The following is a 22,299-nucleotide window of genomic DNA, read 5'->3' as shown; positions in this document are numbered from 1 at the left end:
TAGGCATTGGATATTTTTTTATCTTCATAACGTCCTTGCAGGAGATTATTCAATATGGGGGGATACCATCATGTATTTTTTCTTATGGGGGATATATGATTGTACATGCATAATGTATGGGGGGTATTGATTACTCCATCCTTGCATGCATCTTGTACTACTTCATCTCTCTTTTTGGATGATGTTTTTCCCATGAGGTTTTCCCTCTTTCTTCAATTTTAGAGAGATTGCATTACATAGCATTGTACGTAGAGCATTGCATTTGTACATGGGTACCTAACATGGTCTAGTAGCCAGGACCCACATTTCATCTTACATTTAGCTTTGCGAGCTTAAGCGCATTCCCCTAAGTTGCACTTAAGGGGGGTATTAGTGTAAATAATTAATTATTATTACACTTTACTTAAGTTTACTTAGGATAATGCATTTTTACATTAGTTGTCATGTAGACACTTAGGAATATGCATAGCCATATGAGTTGTCTTATTGACAACACATGAGTTAGCAACTTATTAGAGCACATGGTGTCTACAACATCTCTTTATGAGATACACCTATGTAAACTTATCTTCTCATCATCGCACAAACTCTCGTTCTTAATGGAGGATAATCCACTCTTGGTGGACATGTGCTTAGTTGTGATGATTATTTCTTTGCTGACTCCTAGTCATTCTAGTTTCCTTTATACACAAGGCACTTCTAGAGTGTATTCATCTTATATAAAATTATCTGATATCCATTAACATTTTGATCATTATTGAGATTCTCATTTAATCATCATTAGTCTCTCTTGTGCTATCTATTGAGCTTCTTGATCTTGGTGTTGAATTATTGCCTTAGGAAAATTCTTACACATATTTATAAAATATATACATAGGTAGAAAAATCTCACCTCAAGAAGAAAAGGCATGATGAACTCACATGTAACCATTAACTGATGTGGAGAAGTAAGAGTCTATACTAAACAATAGGATGTATTAAAGTGAAATATGTCAATGCAACCTCCATTTGGAAAATTCCTTACTATTGAACACTAAACATGTTATATGTGAGGATATCATGAAGACAACATCATACTCAAATAGTCATCTTTCATCATGAAATTCCATATCCATCTAATTCTTTTCCATAGTAGCCTCCAAACTAGATTTTAATATTAATTGGAAAAAAAAACGGTAGAAACTCCTTCAAGAAAAGTTGTATGGTTTTTATATCCACTGTCACCATGACTATCATGATTAATCTCAAGGAAGAAATGTATTTCATCTAGCATAGGATCAACCCTTGTAGAGATATTTCTTGATTTCTATCAAGGATCAAGCTATCATCAAATATACAATGCATTCCATCATTTTCTTCCCCCAATAAATCAAAAAAATCACATACAAAAGGAGGAAGTGGGGATTCATTAATGAGCATCTTATTTTCAGCTTGGTTTAGATTGTTATATGGAACATTCAAAGAGCTCTCTTGTTTGAGGGATAATATAAATATGTTTGTGATTTCTTCTTCTTCAACAATGAGATTATTATTCAACATTTCCACCAAATCATCTGTTGGCTGATAGTTAACTTCAAAATTTATTTCTTCAACTTGAGTTTCAACATGAGAAGAAATTTTGTCAATATGTATTTTTATCTTGTCTTCACCACAAACTTCATCTTCAAACTGACAAGACCTTTCCATGGGCTAATCATATGTTTCTAAACATGGAGAATCATCTTTATTTTCCCCTTCAATAGAAACCAAAGCGTAAACTTCTGATTGCACATTATTAAAAAAAAAATTACCAACAGAATACTCCAAAGCTAGATGACTACCATCGTTTTTAAATTTGGAACTTTCTATATCAAGAGAGAATTAAGATTCAAGAAAACCTTTGTCATCTCTACCCATGGGTTCTTGAGCACTTCTTTGATTATCAAAGGCTAAATAAGTGCAAGAGGCAAAATAAGATGACATTACTGAATGATCTTCATCATCGATCATTAGTTCTTCTTTCAACCTTGCTATTTTTCTTTTATACTATTTCAAATCTTTCAATTTATGAAATCTTATGTATAGACTTCTCCACATGAGCACAAAGGTATGATCATCTTCAAAATTTATGTTATTCCTGACAACCTAAGAGATACTTTCTTTGTAATTATCCAAGAACTCTTGCAACACTATCTGATAGATTTTCATGATGGTGGGATTAGGCCTTGCCTTTGTCACAACTTTTATAATTGGCATGGTAATTTGACAAAGTCACTAATCTCCTACACATAGAGATAATATAATGATTGGGAGAACAACTTAGACACAGATCTTCATTTTTGTTTCCTCAATGGAGTCATCAAATATGTTAGTGAATATATTTGTCCTTCAAACATGAATGAAAGAACTAAAGCTAAATTCCCAAAGTGAATAACAATCAACACTAATGGTCAGATAGTTTGCCATGTGATTGGTAACCATCCGCTGAATTGAGAGGTACAACTCCCTCATATAATTTACAATGCATGAAAATAGAGATATGTTTTTTACAAGAAAACATAGAAAGGTGCTCACATCTACTCATATATATGCAAGTAGATGTAAAGGATTATTACATAAAAAGATGAATGCAAAAAAAGGTAACACAAAGATCACTTAACTTGCACCCATGAATAGCAATTATAAATTAGGAATCCATGACTTCTCTATTAAATGATTTGACTAAGATCAAAGTTTTTAGAATCAAACACATACATAATTTTGATAAGAAGGAAATGACATTGAAAATGATCAGTTTGAGTCATGGCTCAAGGTAAATGAAAGAAAACAAATATGTATTCAAAGATCCATAAAAATATTTTCTTCATTTCTTCAACATCCAAATAAAATCTCAAAGACTCTCATCCCTATGCATTACAACTTTACCAAAAGAAAAACCCTGCACTCCCATTGGAATATTAAAATCATAAAATTCCTCCTTCCTAAAACACATTGACTATCTAGAAAAAGAACCCCTAATTTTTCTTGATGCTACATATTTATCATTTTTCCCTATGGCAATCTTTATCAATTTCAATAATTGATTCTTGAAAACCAAATATTTGCTTTTTTAAACTTTTAAACATTTCTTCTAATAACTTTTTTTTATATTCCACATCTTTATGTGGATTTCAAATTAAAAATTTATAAAGATAATGTTACAAATCCTAGAATGGCATACATTTCTAATCAGGTTTAGACAAGTGACAATTGAAATAATGATGCATGTGTCAACTTAGCATTAGAAAATTCCCCATGTGCCTCAACCTCTTTTCTTCATCTTAATGATTTATATAAATTATAGATATAAGGTTGATAATGAAGACGTTTATCATATCCAATTTCACTTACATGTATCCTTTCATAGATGGTAAACATTAGTCTTTTTTATGGAAATAATCAGTTCCTCCCATCATTTTATCAGTATGTGACCTGCATTAGCTATTTTTGTTGTATTGCACTTGTACATTCACAACTTTGGATCCTTAATGAATATTTCCAAATACTTTGGAGAGGATTTATCTAATTAGGTTTTCCCAAACATATCCAACATTTATCCCAGTCCAACATTGGACTCAAAAATTATGTCACTTGTAACATGACTATTTTTCTATCACCAACAAATTTGTGGTTACAAGTTGCAAATTGAAAATTATGAATATTTTCTATATTAAGTGTTACCCATGGATTACCAATTTGAGTTGTGATTCATAGTTTGGATATTCTTTCCCACAAAAAATATTCATACGAATCTCTATCATCATTTTTATCCAACATCATGACACCAAGCTTGATGCAATATTGATTAAGCATGTTGTCAAAAGTTTACCAAACAACTAGTTTGAACTGTTGAATCAATCTGAACTATTGAACTAGTTTGAATTGTTGAACCAGTATGAACTGCTAAACTAGTATGAACTACTAAACCAATCTAAACTGATGAACCATCTTGAATTGGTTCAAAAGAGTTCAAGATATGCACTTTTTACTTTCAAAAGCATGCATGTTTAGAGATAAAATATTTGTTAACTGAGCATATGCATGGAAGAAAGTGATTTTGAAAAGTTTTCAAATAGGTGTCCATATGCGATTTTAAAAAATAAGCTCCTTTTATCATTTAATATCTCTAGTTGAAGCCTTTATGTTGGCACTTTTTGTGCTTCAAATGTAAAACATGAAATTTTTATTACTACTTGGTATATGAGAGATGTTTCCATCCACAACTCTTCTTTTCCTATGAATAATTTCAAAATTCTTTGTGAGTCGTCCTATAGCATGACATTTTATCTAAAACCAATAATAGTTTTTAAAATCCTTGATGTCACATACATCACTACTACAAATTGTTGACATGATATTGACTATTCATAATAGTGCTCCATTCTTTCAATCTGAAAATTGGATCTTAATACATTTTGGATAATGTTGAGTATTACTGATTGATTACATTTTTCATTTGTTGGTATAGTGAAGACAATCACTTTAGTTTTCTTAAGGTATGGTGAACTCTTATTTGGTACACTTTCATTCTCTATGAATATTAATCCTTTTGTTTTACTTTTTGTAGCAACTCACAGTTCTAGACATGATATAGCAACATATTGTAATTAGATTCATTGTTTTTCTCTCTTTAAACCTAATAGTTAAATCTGTATTCCTGTAGAAGCATAAAACATTTATGATTTCCTATATAATTTTTAATTTTATTTTCATATTTTTAGTGCTTCCCATGTTATGAATGAAGTGTTTTCATTTTCAATTAATAATAATGCTTTACTAGTTTACTATATAATCACTACATGCTCGTAGAAATTTTAGCTTTGCATTACATTTCTAGCCACCTTTTAGTGCATGATTTGATTCTATTAAACATATCATTGATGCTGGAATTAGGATCTTCATTGATATAGATGAAATCCATATTCACTTAGCTCTAAAACATGCACAAAAATCTATTTTTTGTAACACTTTGTATTAGTGAGCAATGCATTCTTATTGTTTCTATGTTGTGACTTCTTGTCACAATACAATTTATAGATTTTTAATTGAATGCACCTTATTGTAGCATGACTTGCCTACTATAGAAGCATATATGTTTCTCATAAAATAATAATTTTCCCAACCATTTCAATTTTGAACATTTCATTTTCTTGTTGATTGCTTTGTTAAATATCTATCATATTAGGTGCACTTCTCCTTTGTCATGGAATATTTGAATTTTATTCTATAACATGTTGTACTACTGTGATGTATAATGATTTTGTTGCTCAATATCCATATCTTATCTCTTATTAACAAGTTGGGCTCAAGCCCTTGTGGGAGCCACATTTACATCCACTTGCTAATCAGAAATACATGTTATTGCACAAGGAACAAACTAGTTAGGAAATAGATCTAGTTTTAGGATTTAGTAATATGGATGCATCTGTGAGGTGTAATGATTATTGGTAAGTTATTACTTAGATCCTTTGGATCTAAATTCATTTTGGTTTTATTTTAAGGATTTGGCACTTGGAGAATAGAAAACAGAAGCAACAAGTTAGAAGGAGTGCAAAATGTCAAAGCGACTAGCGACACTGCCAATCATTCAGGTAATGACTAACCCCTATGAATTTTATACCTATTCTTTTCCATATGTTCACACATGTATTTATGTTATTCAAATTTGTTCAAGTTGATGAAAGATCAACCCCACAACTCCCAAGAATCACCTGTATGCAAACACTTGTCATAGCAAGAGAGAAGCAAAAGCTATTGAGGCTAGAATTCCCAAATCCACAGGTGAGACATTCTTGATGAGAAAAAATAGAAATTTCTATTAATCAAAAGTGAATTAGTCAATTTATAAAGAGAGATCAATCATTATAAAGGATATCAAAATCCTATAATGTTTAACCTAGGTTGCATGATAATAATTAATGAAATAATTAATTATTATATGCCTAAAATTTAGCTTAAGTAAAATATAATTAATTAGGAAATATTTAATTACTCTGACACCCCCCTTAAGATAAACTTAGGTAGTAGCTAAAAACCTATAAACTATTACTGAAAGTGGGTGTGGGTCTCGAAAACAGAGCCTGATGTGGTACCCAAGCACAACCAAATCTCTGTAAAGAGGAGAAATACAGAAAGCCACATGGGAAAAACCATACTCTTAAAAGAGATGGAAAGAATACTGAAAAGAAATAGTGAAGGAATGAAGAAGCCTCCAAACTAGAGAATCTCCTAGAAGATAGGAACAAAAGGATGATCACATAAAACACTAGTAAAGCATGTAGAAGCTGCAAACTCTATCAAAAGTAATTACTGATCTAAAGACCCTCCACTGAAATAGAACCTGACCAAGTAGAGAAGACTATAATTTGTATGGGTGCTCTCAGAAGACACTACTTAAATCAAGAGGCACACAAAGGAAAACAACTGAACTCAAAGATATAGATGGCATGAAACAACAAAGCTTGAAGAGCTGATCAATCAAGCATGGAAGGCTACAACCAAAGTAGGAACAAAACAAAGAGTGTTTATATTGTAAATGATCTATCTCACTGAGTAAAGGCATAGATATATGTCACCTTTTACGACCTCTAAGCCCATTTTGGTCAAATCTCATTTCTTTGTCAAAATATTAACTTTTTTCAAAAACTAAAAATACCCTTTTATTAGATCTCAGTGTCAATTAAATCATTTTATATTTCTCATATTGTTTTTATTAGTTATATATGTTGTAATTAAAAAATATCTTAAGTAGGTATTTAACATTTGAGAAGGTGCTCCCTCAAAAAATGAAAAAAACTAGTAAATCATATCAAACAAATTTAAAATATCTATTAATCCCCAAAGGGGAGAGTCATCTTCAAGATATGCAATTTTTTTTAAAAAAAGGTGTGGGTTTGATAAGAAGTTTTCATGGGAGGTAAAAACTGTTTGTTTCTGATAAGGTCAAACTCAAGTACTTATAACAAAGAAAATAGACATAAAAAACCAATATTTTTTTTTGTTCCCTATATATACATGTCATATATAACATATTTTTAAATAAGAAAAAAATGATGATTTGCATATACTTGTTTGATGGGAAATACACCTAATATTTTTCATAGTTAAAAAAAGGATTTTGATTTTTTTTTTTAAATGAATAAATTATTACTCAAATTTAAAGAAACATTTATAGGCATAAAATTGATCCAATTTCACACATTTCATTAGTTTACATCATCTTCAAATTCTAAACATAAATACCATTTATATGGCATTAAAGTTGAACAGTTTGCATTCTGGGATCTTTTTTCTTTATAAAAGGTGACACATGTTTATGCTTTTACCTTACCAAAATGCATAGGTACCCAACCACTACATCTGCTCAATACATAGGAACAAATACTAAAGACATAGATCACTCCATCGAACCAAGGAAGCATAAGAAACAACAGAAGAAACCCCCTACTGCAAACAAGGGTGAGGTGATAGGAAATTGGAAAAGTGGGCCAACACAATTGCATGTCAAGGAATCATGTTCAAGATGCACAAAATAATGCATATGTGTGTACTGAGGTGATCAATCATAGACATGTCATGAGACTAATGTCATGGAAGGGACACTTACTAGATAAAGGAAGATGGCAAACAAAGGCAAATCATCAACCCCCATGGCACTTTAACCAAAGTAGTACATGTACAATAAGACACAAGATATAATAAATCCAAAGAATATAGAAATTTGTACGAGTGTTTGCAGATGACACTACTCAAATTAGAAGGCAAAATAATTGAAATGAAGATACAAATGGAATATGACACTTTATCTCAGTGCGTTTGAAATAATTCATACAACAGATGTCTAAATAGACCAAAAGAGACATAAGGTTGATACAATAGATAATACAACCCATGTTGAATCATCCAAAGCAACAAAATTGATCCCCAAACCTGAAACAACCAAGATATCCACCATAATGCAAAATGCAAAAAACTAAATACAATGTGCCTAGAGAATAATCTGGAAAAAAAAAAAAAAAAAACTATCATCAGTGGAAAGAGCTTTGAAGGATCTTTCCAATAATATAAAAAATTCCTAAATCAAGGATCAGATGCTCAAGATATATCTCTCTGAGTGAAAAATAGAACTCCTAACTTTGATAGCAAAAAAATCCATAAAAAATGCAAAATTAGTAAATCAAACCTACACCAATGTGACTGGCTCAGAACCTACCTTCCGACGATTTCTAGTTTGCTAAAACAGAGTCTATACAAGAAAGTTATGACAAAAAAACCACAATTAGGTCAAAAAGTCTAGAAATACATAAACACATGAGGTAGTGATGATGCCATCAATTTGCTGCCCTAAATATGTTGGTTGTATGAATGTCACATGTAAAAAATACCACCTATTTGGCGCTAAGGTGGTGGCAAGTTCCATCATGTACTGACGTGGCATGGTGAGATGTCTACTGATTGGGCCAAAGTGGTGGGGTCTACTTGTCCTGCTAAGCATTTTAAATAAAGCATGCACTTTATTAAATAAAACCCTATGGGCCTGCATGCTATCCAAAAAAGGACATGCTTAGACTTAAGTGTTCTCCAAAAGGACAAGCACTTTTCCAATAAAAAATAAAAATAAGGCTTTTCCCAAAAGTCATGCACTTTTTGAATAACATGAACTTTTTAATTGAAGCAATTATTATTATTATTTTTAGTTTTTTGATAAAATTTTAAAATCATTGCATTGGTTTGTGTGTCAAAGAATGTAAACCTTGGGGTAATTTTTTTTGCCTCAGAATTCAACTATGTCTAAGTTTGACAATTATATATGAAAATGGGAGTTTTTTAGTGCTACAAATCCAACAATGAGGTATGTTTGGGCTCAAAGTGCACAAAAAAGGTGACCAATAGATCCAATACAGGAAACCTCTGAAAATGACATATTTGAAAAACAAGGCCAAACCTCTCATAAAGAGAACAGGGGCATGAAAGTCTAGAGCTATGATACCATGTTAAAATTGATGAAAAAATAACTCCACAACTCCCAAGAATCACCTACATGAAAACACTTGTCACAGAAAGAGAGAAGCAAAAGCAATGGAGGCTAGAATTCACAGATCCACAAACGAGACATTCTTGATGAATGAAAAGAGAAATTGTTATTAATTGAAAGTGAATCAATCAATTTACAAAGAGAGATCAATCCTTATAAAGGAGATCAAAATCCTATAATGTCTAACCTAGGTGTCAAGATAATAATTAATAAAAGAATTAATTATCATATGCCTAAAGTTTAGCTTAATTAAAATAGAGGTAATTAGAAAATATCTAATTACTCTAACAAAATTCAAGCTTTGAATTTATTTCTTAGCTAGTGTTGGCTCCTAATTTAACAGTTTTTAAAATTAACCAAGAAAGCAAACCAATACATCTAAGGCTAGCAAGTTCCTATGATGGATGCACTTGACTACAATCATGGGCCAACTATAAGGCATAACTCCTTCACTTCAGGCTTTGCAAAACCTAGGCAGGTTAACCTTGAGGTTCTAATATATGGTACCAGTGCAAATAAACATACAATCTGAACCTATTAACAATAGATGAAACCCTTTTATCTTATGATACTTATGTAATAACATAGGAATGAAATAGCTACAAATCATAACCTATGAACTCATAAGCTAAGTGAGGGTTAATTCCTTTTAGCTCACTACAAAACATGGAAAATTGAATTGATTTGATTAAAAGATTTGTGCAAATAACCTTCATATTAGCTTGCATCTGATCTAGTGGTCAGTGCCTTATTCATTGTACCGTAGATTCATTACTAGCAGGATGACCTAACTTGATTGCCTTATAATTAAGTTTATCAATTGAAATCCCCAAACTCCATTCTTACTAGCATCCCCTCCATACACCCATAAACCCTATCAAATAATTGAAGCATTTACTTAACTCCTTGAATTAAAAGCAACAACATATGTGACACACAACTCATCCAAGTTGTCTTAAATTGAATGAACCTTATTCATTCAATTACAAAGTTAATAGCATATGAAGAATTAGGAGACAAAATAAGAGAACATAGATAATTAATTGTAAATCCCCTTTTGTATTTATCCTTGGAAAGACTGAACACATTAACTGGTAACACTAAATGAAACTGCAAATATGTCACATGATTTATCATCAATTTTCATTGTCTCAAACAAATAATACATGAAATAAAAATGAAACTTGCACAAGAATGGACGTGTGGCCTTCACAGCTAGATCTCTGCTCAATTAGACAAGAAGTAAAACCAACAACAACCTCGTCTCACAGTAAAAACTAGAACCCTGTTGGTTTCATAGAGAAAACTGCCAACCCTTACAAATGAGAAAGAAAGAGAATGATATAGAAGAGAATAAATTCTTGGATATGATACGAAGACGACATGTGTCCACTTGAATCTGCATTCCTTGCTATTGTAAAACCTCCCTCATCTTTCTAATCATGAGATTTGATTTGGTTTTCATCATTATTTTGTAACAAACTTGAGATATCTCTTGTTCAATGATGAACACGATTTCTGTTTGCCAAAATATCTGAAAAACATCATGAAATGTTGATAATGTCTTGATTCAACTAATTTAGATATAAAAAAACTTGACCATAACTGCATTCATGCTGCCTTTTATGTTCATCCAGTCCACCCTGAATGAAACTGCAAATTGGGCACCTGACTCAAATCCTTGCATAACTCAAACTAGTGACCACCTATGCAAAAAAAAACTCTAGAATTGGAAAATTTGTCTCGTCCCAATTCCATTAGTATATTGGAGTCCATATTTTGGTTCAATCTCGCCCCTCTAGCAGCCATTTGAAAAACTGGCCCAGGATTATAAAATGGACAGTTTAAAATGAATGGAATTGAAAAAATTTAAACATTTTCTATAGTCAAAACTATAGAAAAATCACCATTTAAAATAAATTTTTATCTATGGAGATTTGAACACTCAAAACCAAGAATAAAAAGTCATTATTAAAATATCTCCTTATATCTCCCTTGGCCACTCAAACAGTGCCACATGTCACCACATGACTAGTCACCTTGTTCATTGCTAGGTCCCACAACCTCTGCTGGATTTCTATTTTTCCTGGAGGTTTCCATGTCTCCACTAGCGAAACCTCCCATTTTCGAGTGGCGACACGATGACCATCAAAATCTAACCACTTTTTGGCGAGCTCCTCTTCTTTAGCGCACTTGGTCAAAACTTTGGTCTCTACATTAGCTAGCCATCTATAGTGGGGCCTAATCACATAAGCTATTGCCTTCCAAAGGCACTGCCTTAAATACAACTTACAATGGGAGTGTTGTTATATTTAAACACTATAAAATACCCTGATAGTATCAATGTGGGATTAAGTTTTTAGATTATCCTTCTCTATTTTACCTTCACTCCTCTTCAACTAGAGATGATTAGAGGAACCCTCCAATATTTCTATGATTACACCTCTACTCCAAACGATGTTTTGCCATTTAGGCATCCTATTTTCTATCAAACCACTTAGATGCCTTGTTAATGCATCCGAACTTTGCACACACCACAATTGTTAGAAGTATTTTGTGGAAGGTTAAAACTTTGGATTTATTCACACAATGGATGGTGTGTACAACAATGAAGGCAATGGACATCAGAGCTTCAACAATGATCAGGTGAAATCATGGAAGAATGATGAGTAGATAAAAACAAAAAACAAAACACAGATGTTTAGGGCCTCCCGCATCCATTTTTATTTATTTTTCTTTAAAAATAGGCAGCTCCCTCACATACTGTGGCATTCTCCTCTACTTTATGCTTATGATTGATGCCTTGAATCACCCTCCATATAAATGCTAACTTATAGATGGAGAAGCAATATCAGCACCTAGAGGTATAATGACATCTAATCTATATCTCCAAAATCTATGGGGTGGTGGTTGGGTTGGATTGACTCCTATACTTTCCTACGGAAACACTCACCCTCCTCACGACATGGACTATTGTGTTGGCACCCTTCTAATGGCCTCTCTTCTTTGCATGAGAATCCTTGCCATAGGCTGTGGGCTTTCCTTTCCCTTGCATGGATGACTCCCCCTGCCATAACATGGAAGATCTTCACGGACCTTGGGCACTTTCTGCCTGTAGTTTTTTTCTAACATGGAGACCTTGTTTCAATCATTGGTATTGTCACCTGATCTCCTCACTCTTCCATGTGGGTGCTCTCCCTTACATGGATTGTTGCAATACATTGAGTCATTCTCATGTCAAGAATTAGGTTTTATGTTATAGCCAGCCTTCCTATTCCGATCTACTTCAGAATTTCACTATTTCCTGTGTGTACTGGGTTCTCTGCATCCTTCACATTTATGCTTTTTTTCCACACAAACATTCAGAGCCTTTCTTTGCTCTTTTTAATAGCTTTCACAATGCCTCCTTCTCGATGTACGAGCTCTAGTGTTAGTTCCCCAAGACTTGAATTTGAGTCTTTATTTAGCTCATTGTAACCATGGTCTCTTGTGTAGTTTACCAAATTTGAGAATATAAAGAACATGAAAATGTGTAAGAGTATATTATTATTATGACATTTCACCATTGAACTCGTAAATGTTTAATTCTTAACAATAAAGATGGAATCTTTAAGAATACTCAAAATACCTAATTAAACATAATCTTTCATGGTTACAATTTTGTCCAAAGAGCTCACCTCCAGATATAAACTCAAGAACAATGTAAATTTTTGTCTTGCTAGCCATGTTCTCATATAGCTGAACTACATTTGGATGCTTGATCAATTTCATTGTAGATATCTCCCACCTTATCTTTCATCTTTCCAACTTTGAAAGATATGTGACCAAAATTATAATGATTACAATCATTATAATCCTTCAATTTTAGGAAACTTTTTATCCCCGATATACCTTATCAGTTTGATACCATTTAGTTGGGCCCCAAAGCAGGTCTGACTAAAAAAAAAATTGTTTTCAAATGACTAAACTGTCAAATCAACCCATTAAGCATCTGGGAATAATTAAGATCAAAATTGACGACTGAAACACCATTTAAAACAGGTCTTCAACCTTTATCGCAAATTGCTAGTTTTGTGCCAAGAGGTCCTTTGATTGGCTTTAAAAATTGACCAAAACACCTGACCGAGCTCTAAAAAAAGGAGCATTAATTCTTTGATCCACATACTCTTACCCTATCGAATCTCGTCTCATGGAAAATTCTTAGTCAAAAGATATTGACTATTGAAGTCGCCTTATCGGAACTGCCTGCAAGAAAACATGTCAGGAAACCATAAAATGCATTCGGATTCGGCCTTGAAAACTAGGCAAACTGAAACTTGGGGGAACAAAAACTGGGGCATTAGTTCATTATCATGAGGAATAACATGACACATTTGGCGAATAGTCACTACTTAGAATTTGCAAATTGGAAATGTTGGTAGAAAAGTATTTTTTTGCAAACGAAAAGGACCTGGGGAAGTGTGCAAATAGATTCATCAAAATTTGAAAATTGGTAGACTTAAAGAATTTTTGGAGTAGAACACAATGGTATAATCCATTCAATCTCACCTATCATGGATTCAAATATATGACATCACAAATAGGGGTATCGACAAATCTACCTTTCTTGACACCAGTAAAAGGTTATAAATTGCATTCAGAATCGCATTTGAAAACTAATCAAATAGATTCTTCATAAGCTCAAAATTGAAACATAGCAAGTCTCTAATCTCTAGAATGTAATGTAAAAGGAATTTTCTCATTTTGGTCAATTGGGTCAAAGTTGTAACAAGTTAAATAAGGCCTTCTACAATTCAAAACAATTTGCATCAGCATGACAACAATAAATGACCAACTTTGAGGGATTAAAAACCTAGTCAAAACATATAAAAATGACTCAAAATTCAAAACATAGGTTCTTTAGTATGGAAACTAAACACTCCCAAAGCAGCGAGTCATGAAACATTACTGGGTGTGAGAAATTCAATTGCAAACATGACCTCCTGTCGTTGTTTGACACTTAGGCAAAAAAGCAGATTTGGACATTGCTTAAAATGGAACTTCACAGAACGGCTTGAAATAAAAATTTATCTTCATGGAACACATATATGTACTGAATGCAAGGTTTTAGAAACATTGAACACCTCTTAGGCCTCGAATTTACAGTTGGGTACATATGCATTAAAAAGTGCTTAAGGGTTTGATTTTTTCAATGGTACTCAAAATTAGGGTCTCAAAATTGAAGTTCCAAATTTGGCTTCAATTTTGAGTCCCAATAGTTCTAGTGGTGACATGGTGACCACCAAAATCTGGCCACTTTCTAATGAACTCCTCTTTAGTCAAAATTGTTTGATCTCTATGCCAGTTGGCCATTGGGCCCCTCATTGCGAGCTTCTTTGCCTTTAAAAAGTGGTCATCTTGAAGACATTTTATATATTCAGTGAGATGGTACTTATGCATTATAAATTACCCCTTACCACCCAATGTGGGACTAAAAACCTTATTATTTTCCATTCTACTCTATTCTACACTTGGTCCTGGTCACCCCTAGTTTGAATGCCTTCCATTTCTTGATTGAAGCTTATTGAAGTACCTCTTTCCACTACTATGGCACTTCTAGAGTGTATTGATTCTTCAAACCCTATTGTAGGAGTCACTCTATAGACTAGCGAGCTCATCAACATTCAAACCCATAATGAAAACAATGCCAACGACCATAATGAAACAAATTGGGTTGCTTGTTGTTCTTTCAAACTAGGAGCCACGAGAGAGGCAGAGTAGTAGAGGCTCCCATTGTTCCCTGTTATCAAATTATGTTGACTCCAATAGAGTGCCAGTATCAACAAACAAAGTTTGGATGATGGACAAAACAAATGCCCCTATGTATATTCGAACACATGAGCATTCAAGTCATCATTCATGAGGATTCGTTGTAGAAGATGGGAATAATAGTTCTGCTAGTTTTGACTTATGATCTTTGTTTCTCATTCCAGAGCTTGTTTCTCCAAGACTCAACAAATTATTTATATTCCCAGTGCCTGCATACTCCTTCACTAGTGGTGGATAGGATGTCATCCATCGCAGCACTAAACAATGCCTTCATAATCTCATATCCTCCATGAATCTTCCTCTTTTTCTCTGAGATTCTATAGATCTTCATTTTGCCCATACCAAGGTTTAACATGTTCATCTCTTTCCTTGGGCCTATCAATCCTTTCATTTCTTGCTCTTCTATGATACCCTTTATCTCGATCTCCATGGAGATAAAGGTCATCTTCATGATGATGCATAAGTTCTCTACTTCTCTAGTGCCTAGCTTGTCTCGATTTTAAAATCTCAAAGAGGTGGTGGATGGATTTTGTCTTGGCATAACTGGTGAGATTTGTCTCTTTGCATGGAGCCAAACTCTTTATTTGTTTATTGATCAACTTAGCATTGCCAATTCAGAGTTTGATCTTCATACTTGCCCTTAATAAGAACAACAAACAACTTGAGATTTCACATTGGCAACATATCCAATAATGATCTCCATCCAAAATAATCCTTTATCATTTGATCTTGTGCTTATAAAAGAATTTAAGATAGAAAACCTGAGCACTTCTAACACCATCAATCTTCAAATATGCATGCCAATTGTTGCATTTCCTGATCAAAATGTTGGAATGAAATCACAAAGCCATTCATGAACATGTGATGATGCAATGCTAATATCCCACTAAAATATCCAATTATGGTTAATTATCCATTAGGACATTAGTCCATGTGCAAAGACTGAGATAAGAGTAGAGATTTTGTTGAGTCTCAACAGTACTAAATAATGACATAGATCATAATGTATATCTTGGAATATCATTTTAATCTCTTCAATTTCACATCTTATCCATCTGGTACAATTAGTTGGGCGCCAAAGTGGGTCTGGCTAATTTTTTGTTTTGATTTTAAACAATTAACATTGAAAATTGATCCATTGACCTTCTCAAACTATCTAAATTCAAAATTGAGCACCGAAACATCCTTTAGAACTTTTTTTATCACTTATCTACAAATTCTGATTTTCTGCTAACAGGGCATGTCAGCTGGCTTTAAGAACTAATCCAAACAAATAATTGGGCTCTGAAATCAACAATATTGATTCTCTATTTTGCATACTCCTACCCTGTCAAATCTTGTCTCATGAAAAAATTTTAGTCAAAAGATATTGATTGTCAAAGTTGCCTTCTTAGAATTGCCTACAAGAAAACATTTCAAAAACCCATAAAACACGTTCGAATTTGACTTGAAAAATAGGGCAGAATGACACAGTTTGGGGGAAAAAAAACTAGGGAATTGGTTTGCTATCATGAGGAAAATACAAAACTATGATTAGGGATCATGATGAATAATTGGGCAAGTTTGGTGAATTGTCAAAGTGGGCTACGCAGAATTTGCAGACTGGAAACACTAGCAGAAAAACATTTTTTGCAAATAGAATGGACTTGGGAAAGTGTGTAGATAGATTCATCAAGGATTATAAATTATCACACTTGAATTATTTTTAGAGTAGAACGCAACAGTGTAATCCATTCAATCTCACCTATCATAGATTAGGAGTTATGACATCTTGAATAGGGGTACCAACCAATTTGCACTTTATGACACCAATAAAAGGTATAAATTGCATTTGGAATTGCATTTGAAAACTGATCAAACAGATTTGTCATAAGCTCAAATTCAGAGTTTAGAAAGTATGTGACCTCTACAATGTAATGCAAAAGGAATTTTCTCATTTTGGTCAACTATTCTGAACAATTCACATCAGCATGACAATAATAAATGACCAACTTTGAGGGATTCAAAACCTAGACAAATGGATTTGAAATGACTTGAAATCTAAAACATAGGCTCTCTGATATGGACACTAAATACTCCCAAAGTGGTGAGTCGTGAAACATTACTAGGTGTAAGATATTCAATTGCAAACAAAACCTCCTGTCACTATTTGACACTTGGGCAAAAAAGCAGAATTGGGCATTGCTCAAAACAAAACTTCACGAAATGGCTCAAAATGACAGTTTATCTTCATTGGACAAGTGGATATACTAAATACAAGGTGTTAGAAACATTAAACACCTCTTAGGCCTGAAATGGACAGCTGGGTACATACGTATCAAAAAGCACTTATAGGGCTTGATTTTTAGGATGGTACTCAAAATTAGGGCTTCAATTTTGAGTCCCAACAGCTAGTTTCATAGCTTATGTGAAGCAATATGAATAATTTGATGAATAAAGGTTTACATTTTCAAAAAGAGATGTTAATGTGTATAGTTCATATTACGTTGCTTTCTTTTCCTCGTAAAATGTAATAACTATACATGTAGACCAAGGTAAGCATTTTCTTTTAAGAAACATACTACATGATCAATTGTTTAGGATGATTCTCTTTTAGCAAGTGTGGTTCTATATAATTTGAGCTTGAAGGTAAAAAATAGGTAACAATTTGGTGACCTATGATGGGTGGCTACCTACTAGACACTTGACTAGTAGCCTTGAAATATCTAGTGGGTTGATTCGGCTAGGTTATTTTTTGTTCTCTTCAAGCCAAGGAATACATTTACAATTTATGATAGTGTAATATCCCCTTCATTATTATGAGTCATATACCTAGTGTTTGACTCGAAGAGAAAGCATAATCTAGTATATTTGGTGTTGTGGTTAGAGATGCAATATGTACGATAAGCTGAGATGACTTTGTAAGATCAATTGTTTTGCTCAGCCAAATGCATTTTTTTATGTTGGTTATGTGAAAGGGGGCAAAAATTTTCTTCAAGGCCTTTCCATGAGTCATTTATATATACACAATTGGGAAAATCATTTGAATTCTAGATATGACTTCTTATAGCTCACATTATTGGAAAATTGAGACTCTTATTCAACAAAATAGAATAACACCCTAGGGAAACTATGTTGAAACAACACTAAAGGAAAACAAAAAATAACCCTACTCTAAGTTTTTCTAACTAGCACAAAAGCTAGTAAACAAAGCCATTTATAGATTTAAAAAAATAGCTACCCCTCCTCATTAACATAGAATGATAAACATGTTTTTTGACAACTAAAGGAAGATGAAAAAATGTAATGCATTTGGCCAAAGGCTTGAATATTTCCTGATTGACAAGAAGTTCACTTACTTGGTCAAGTTGGCTAGAAAGATTGTTAATTCGAGATGCATCAAAAAAATTCAACATTCTTGTAGCTACATCATCTAGGAAGAGGTCAACATCCGGTACTCACAGAGTTGTTTCTTCTTTATGGAGCTCCATGCTTGCCAAATGCCTGATAGGGCAATAACCTTTAGAAATATCAAACTTTGATCTCTTCTTGCTAATTAGTGCCATTTTATTATTTTCTCTTGGATGATGTTTTACTGTTGTAATATCTTTTATATAATCCAAAACAATTATTTTAGGTAGCTCAGTTATTTTATTAGGATGCTCACAAACTAGGATGCTTGTAGATGGTGGCCTTCAATCTAAATCTAAGAAAAACCTCTCAAGATAATTCCAAAAGTGATCCTACACCAAATCTTCTTTTGTCTTGTGCATAATCAATATATTATGAGCAACATGATTGTTATTATGATATCTATGGGAATCTCCTCCACCATAAGAGGTGAACTTGCATCTAATTCATCCCGAGCATCCCCTTGATGTTCCAAACTATGAGAACTTAGAACTTGCACAAGATCATAGGCTCCACTGTGTTGTTCATAAATTGAAATTGAGGGATTCAACAAAATCATGCAACTTCTCAAATAAGTCAACCTTCATTTCTCTGCTTTGCTCAACAGAATTGTGAAGCGGATTAGAGAATTTTGGTGTAACTTTGGATTGAGAACCCTTTTCCATTTCTTTGAACAAAAAAAATTCAGTATGTATTTGATCAAATTCTTTATACTCCATGAATTTAGTAGTTAAGAGCTTTATTTTTACTTTGTGCTAGTATAACTTCTTCTTGTGAAACTCTTCATGAGTTTTTGATTTATTTCAAAAGTTCTCCTAGAAAGTTTTAACTTTTATAAACATGACCCTTATAGTCTCTTTATAATCTTCTAGTTTATTTTCATGAATCTTCTTATGTTCTTCATGCTCCCTTGCAAGGTTGGCCTCATACTGCCTACGTTGCTCCACCAAATATCTCTTATGAAAGAGCTCTTGATGAGCCAGTTGGTCCTGTTGTTGAATGTGATCTTGATGAGTGGAATGCTCTTGTTGCATGACAAATATTTTTTGTTATTTAATGAAACCCATATTTTGTGTAGGATGATAACATACATAATCATGTTGCTAGGATATTTTAGCAGGGGAAGGTGGGTGGTAATCATATTGGGTATGTTGGGTATGACAATAATGTGTTGAAACTATGTTGTTTTGAGGAAAGACAACATCATGAACATCTTGATAAGACTATAATGAAGAGGTATGGAAAACATCTTCATGGAATGGAGAATGATATGCTATGGTTATTTGGGATTATGACATTTTGAAATAATTTGGTAAGCTAAAAATAAAAACTACTTGTACACCAAGAATGCTTCTTATAATATGCATTTATACACCTAAAAACAAAATATTTTTCTCTAGAGTTGCCATATGTGCTTAATGACAACCTCTAAGAAGTTACTAACCTATTGTCAACACATTAGATTTTTTAAAGTATTCTGACCTCCGCCCTACTGGGCATGCCAAAATTATTATGCACCAAAATTAGTACCTCATACTAAACTAAAGATTTTACCAATTCTATCATAACATGGGAACCACTTCAATCGAGGACATGAAATTGAAGTGAGACCTCTAGTTTCTAGGCCTTCTATAAGACGCTTCACTAAACATAAGAAAAAATTTATGAGGAAAATGGAAGAAATATGATAGAAAAGAAGTCTAAACCTATGGTGATGCAACTAAATTTTCAAAAACTTATGATATTTATAAAAACTATATCTTGAAAGCTAAAAAAATAATGCTTAAACTCATACAACTTGCCTTTACCATGCATGCACATCAATATTTTGTTAAATACTATTTTCTTAATAAAGGAAGACAAAATTTCATGATAAAGACTATATTACATTTACTTGACACAAAAATAAACCTATGTATTACACTTATCACATAAAAGGAATGGAACTATGAGACAAAATTGAAGAAAAATAAGACTATCACTAACAGTTTGATCAAATCACAGTAATACACAACTGTGAAAATAATAATAAAGTGATAAAAATTATCCAAAAATGGTCTTTGAGGAAGCCTCTATGTATATTATAATGAGTGAATTGCAAAAGAAATGCAAAAAATTCCCAAAGGACAGAGAAAAGTCACGAAGAGAAAAATTTTGCACAAGTAAGAACTCCCAAAATGAGTAGCAAAAACTCATTAAGTAAGCACTCTCCAAGTAGTTCCACCCAAAAAAGTCTCTAGAAGCATCTTTGGGTTAGACTCAACAAGAAACCAAATTTCCAAATAGACATGTGATCAAATAAAATGTCATTCCTTGACCCTTTCTACCATTAAGGAACTTGAAAAATGCTCCAATTCCCCTAAAATGACTCAAAAATCCTATATGCCCTCCATTTATCTTCAAAAAAATTCAACCTTTTCCTATACACTTGGAAGTTCACCAATCCCAACCTATCCTTGTGGATTTAGCCATATGAACACATGCTTATTCAATTTTGTGTTCAAAACTTAATATTCATTCCATGTTTTATAATTTAATGTGAAATGATTATTAAGTTCAATAACAATATGAAAATTAATGGGATTAAATTATATGACTTATTTAGTAAATAATATCACATATATTTTCAAAAATCTAAAGTATTTATTAAATAATATATATGATACTATCTAATAAATATGTCATTAAACTAAACAAAAGAACATGCCCTTGCATTGCTTGTGATTATTTCTAAAACTTGAAGATTTTTTTTTTTAAATATCATAAAAATCACAAGCTTCCTTATGAAGCTTTAAGGGTATGTAAACCCTAAAATAAATCCAATATGCAACATCTTGACTTTCCATTTTGCAATTTTTTTGCTCTGTTGTAAGTGTTTCCATGAGGGTTTGATGAAGCATGCTTGTTGAAGTATTTTTTGAAGGTATTCTCTATTCATTTCTAGTAGTAAAATAATAACATTTTCCATTTTTTTCTTCAAATTTGATGCTTCATTCTTTGCTAGCCACCATTATGGAAGGAAATAATGAGGTTTTTGAACTTGAATCAACACCACTTTTGGGTTTTCTTCCTATAGATCTATGCAACGTTAAGCATGTTTTGTGATATTTTAAAGAAAATTGGAAGCTTTACTATATTTTCTGCACATATTCGTAGGAGGTGTTTTTTGCCATGATATATATTTCTTGGTTGTTGGCTACAATTTATTTCTTTATCTTTGTTATCTCCCAAAACCGTTGACATTTTTTTTCCATGTATTTCATTATTTTGTTCATATTTAAAATTGGATACACCTTTGAAATGAGGGCTTTTTTTCTTCTTTGCAATATATTCTATTGCCACGTTCCTTTTAAAAGATCTTTGATACCTACATGTTAGCCTCAACATTCATGCATCTTTTTCTATTTGGAATAAATACTCTTCATTAGAAACTTTGAATAATGGTGATATCTTTTCTCAACATCATTGTCTCATCATTATTCCGGTCCCTTCTAGTGTGTTTATTCAAATAATAGTTGCATACATTGCTTTTATTCCTTATTATTAGCTACCACAACTTTCATCCTTTGCTTGAACTTCATGTCCATTGATATCCTTTAATTGGTGTAAGTTTCCTTGATCGTGTTCATTGTTTTATGTCAAAAAAACCATGATTAATGACCAAAATTACACTTATAAGAACATGGCACCGATGCATTATCACTATGAAATAAGCTCCTTTTATCATTTAATATATTTATATGAACCCTTTCTAAAAATACCTCTTGTTCTTCAAATGCAACACATTAAGGTTATACTATTGTTTGTTATGTGAGAGATGTTTCCACCCACAACTCTTCTTTTCCTGTGATAATTTCAAACTCCTTTGTGGTCTTCCCGTAGCATGACATTTGATCTAAAACCAAAAATAGTTCTTGAAATCCTTGTTGTCATATACATCACAACTTCAAATTATTGACATGATATTGACTCCTCACAATAGTGCTCCATTCTTGCAAACTAAAAATTGTATGTTAACACATTTTGGACAATGTTGAATATTAGTGATT

The sequence above is a fragment of the Cupressus sempervirens genome, chromosome 7 (genome assembly GCF_028749045.1).
Source record: "Cupressus sempervirens isolate cs-2001-9-10 chromosome 7, ASM2874904v1, whole genome shotgun sequence".
NCBI classification, from domain to species: domain Eukaryota; kingdom Viridiplantae; phylum Streptophyta; class Pinopsida; order Cupressales; family Cupressaceae; genus Cupressus; species Cupressus sempervirens.
This window is presented reverse-complemented; position numbering follows the sequence as displayed.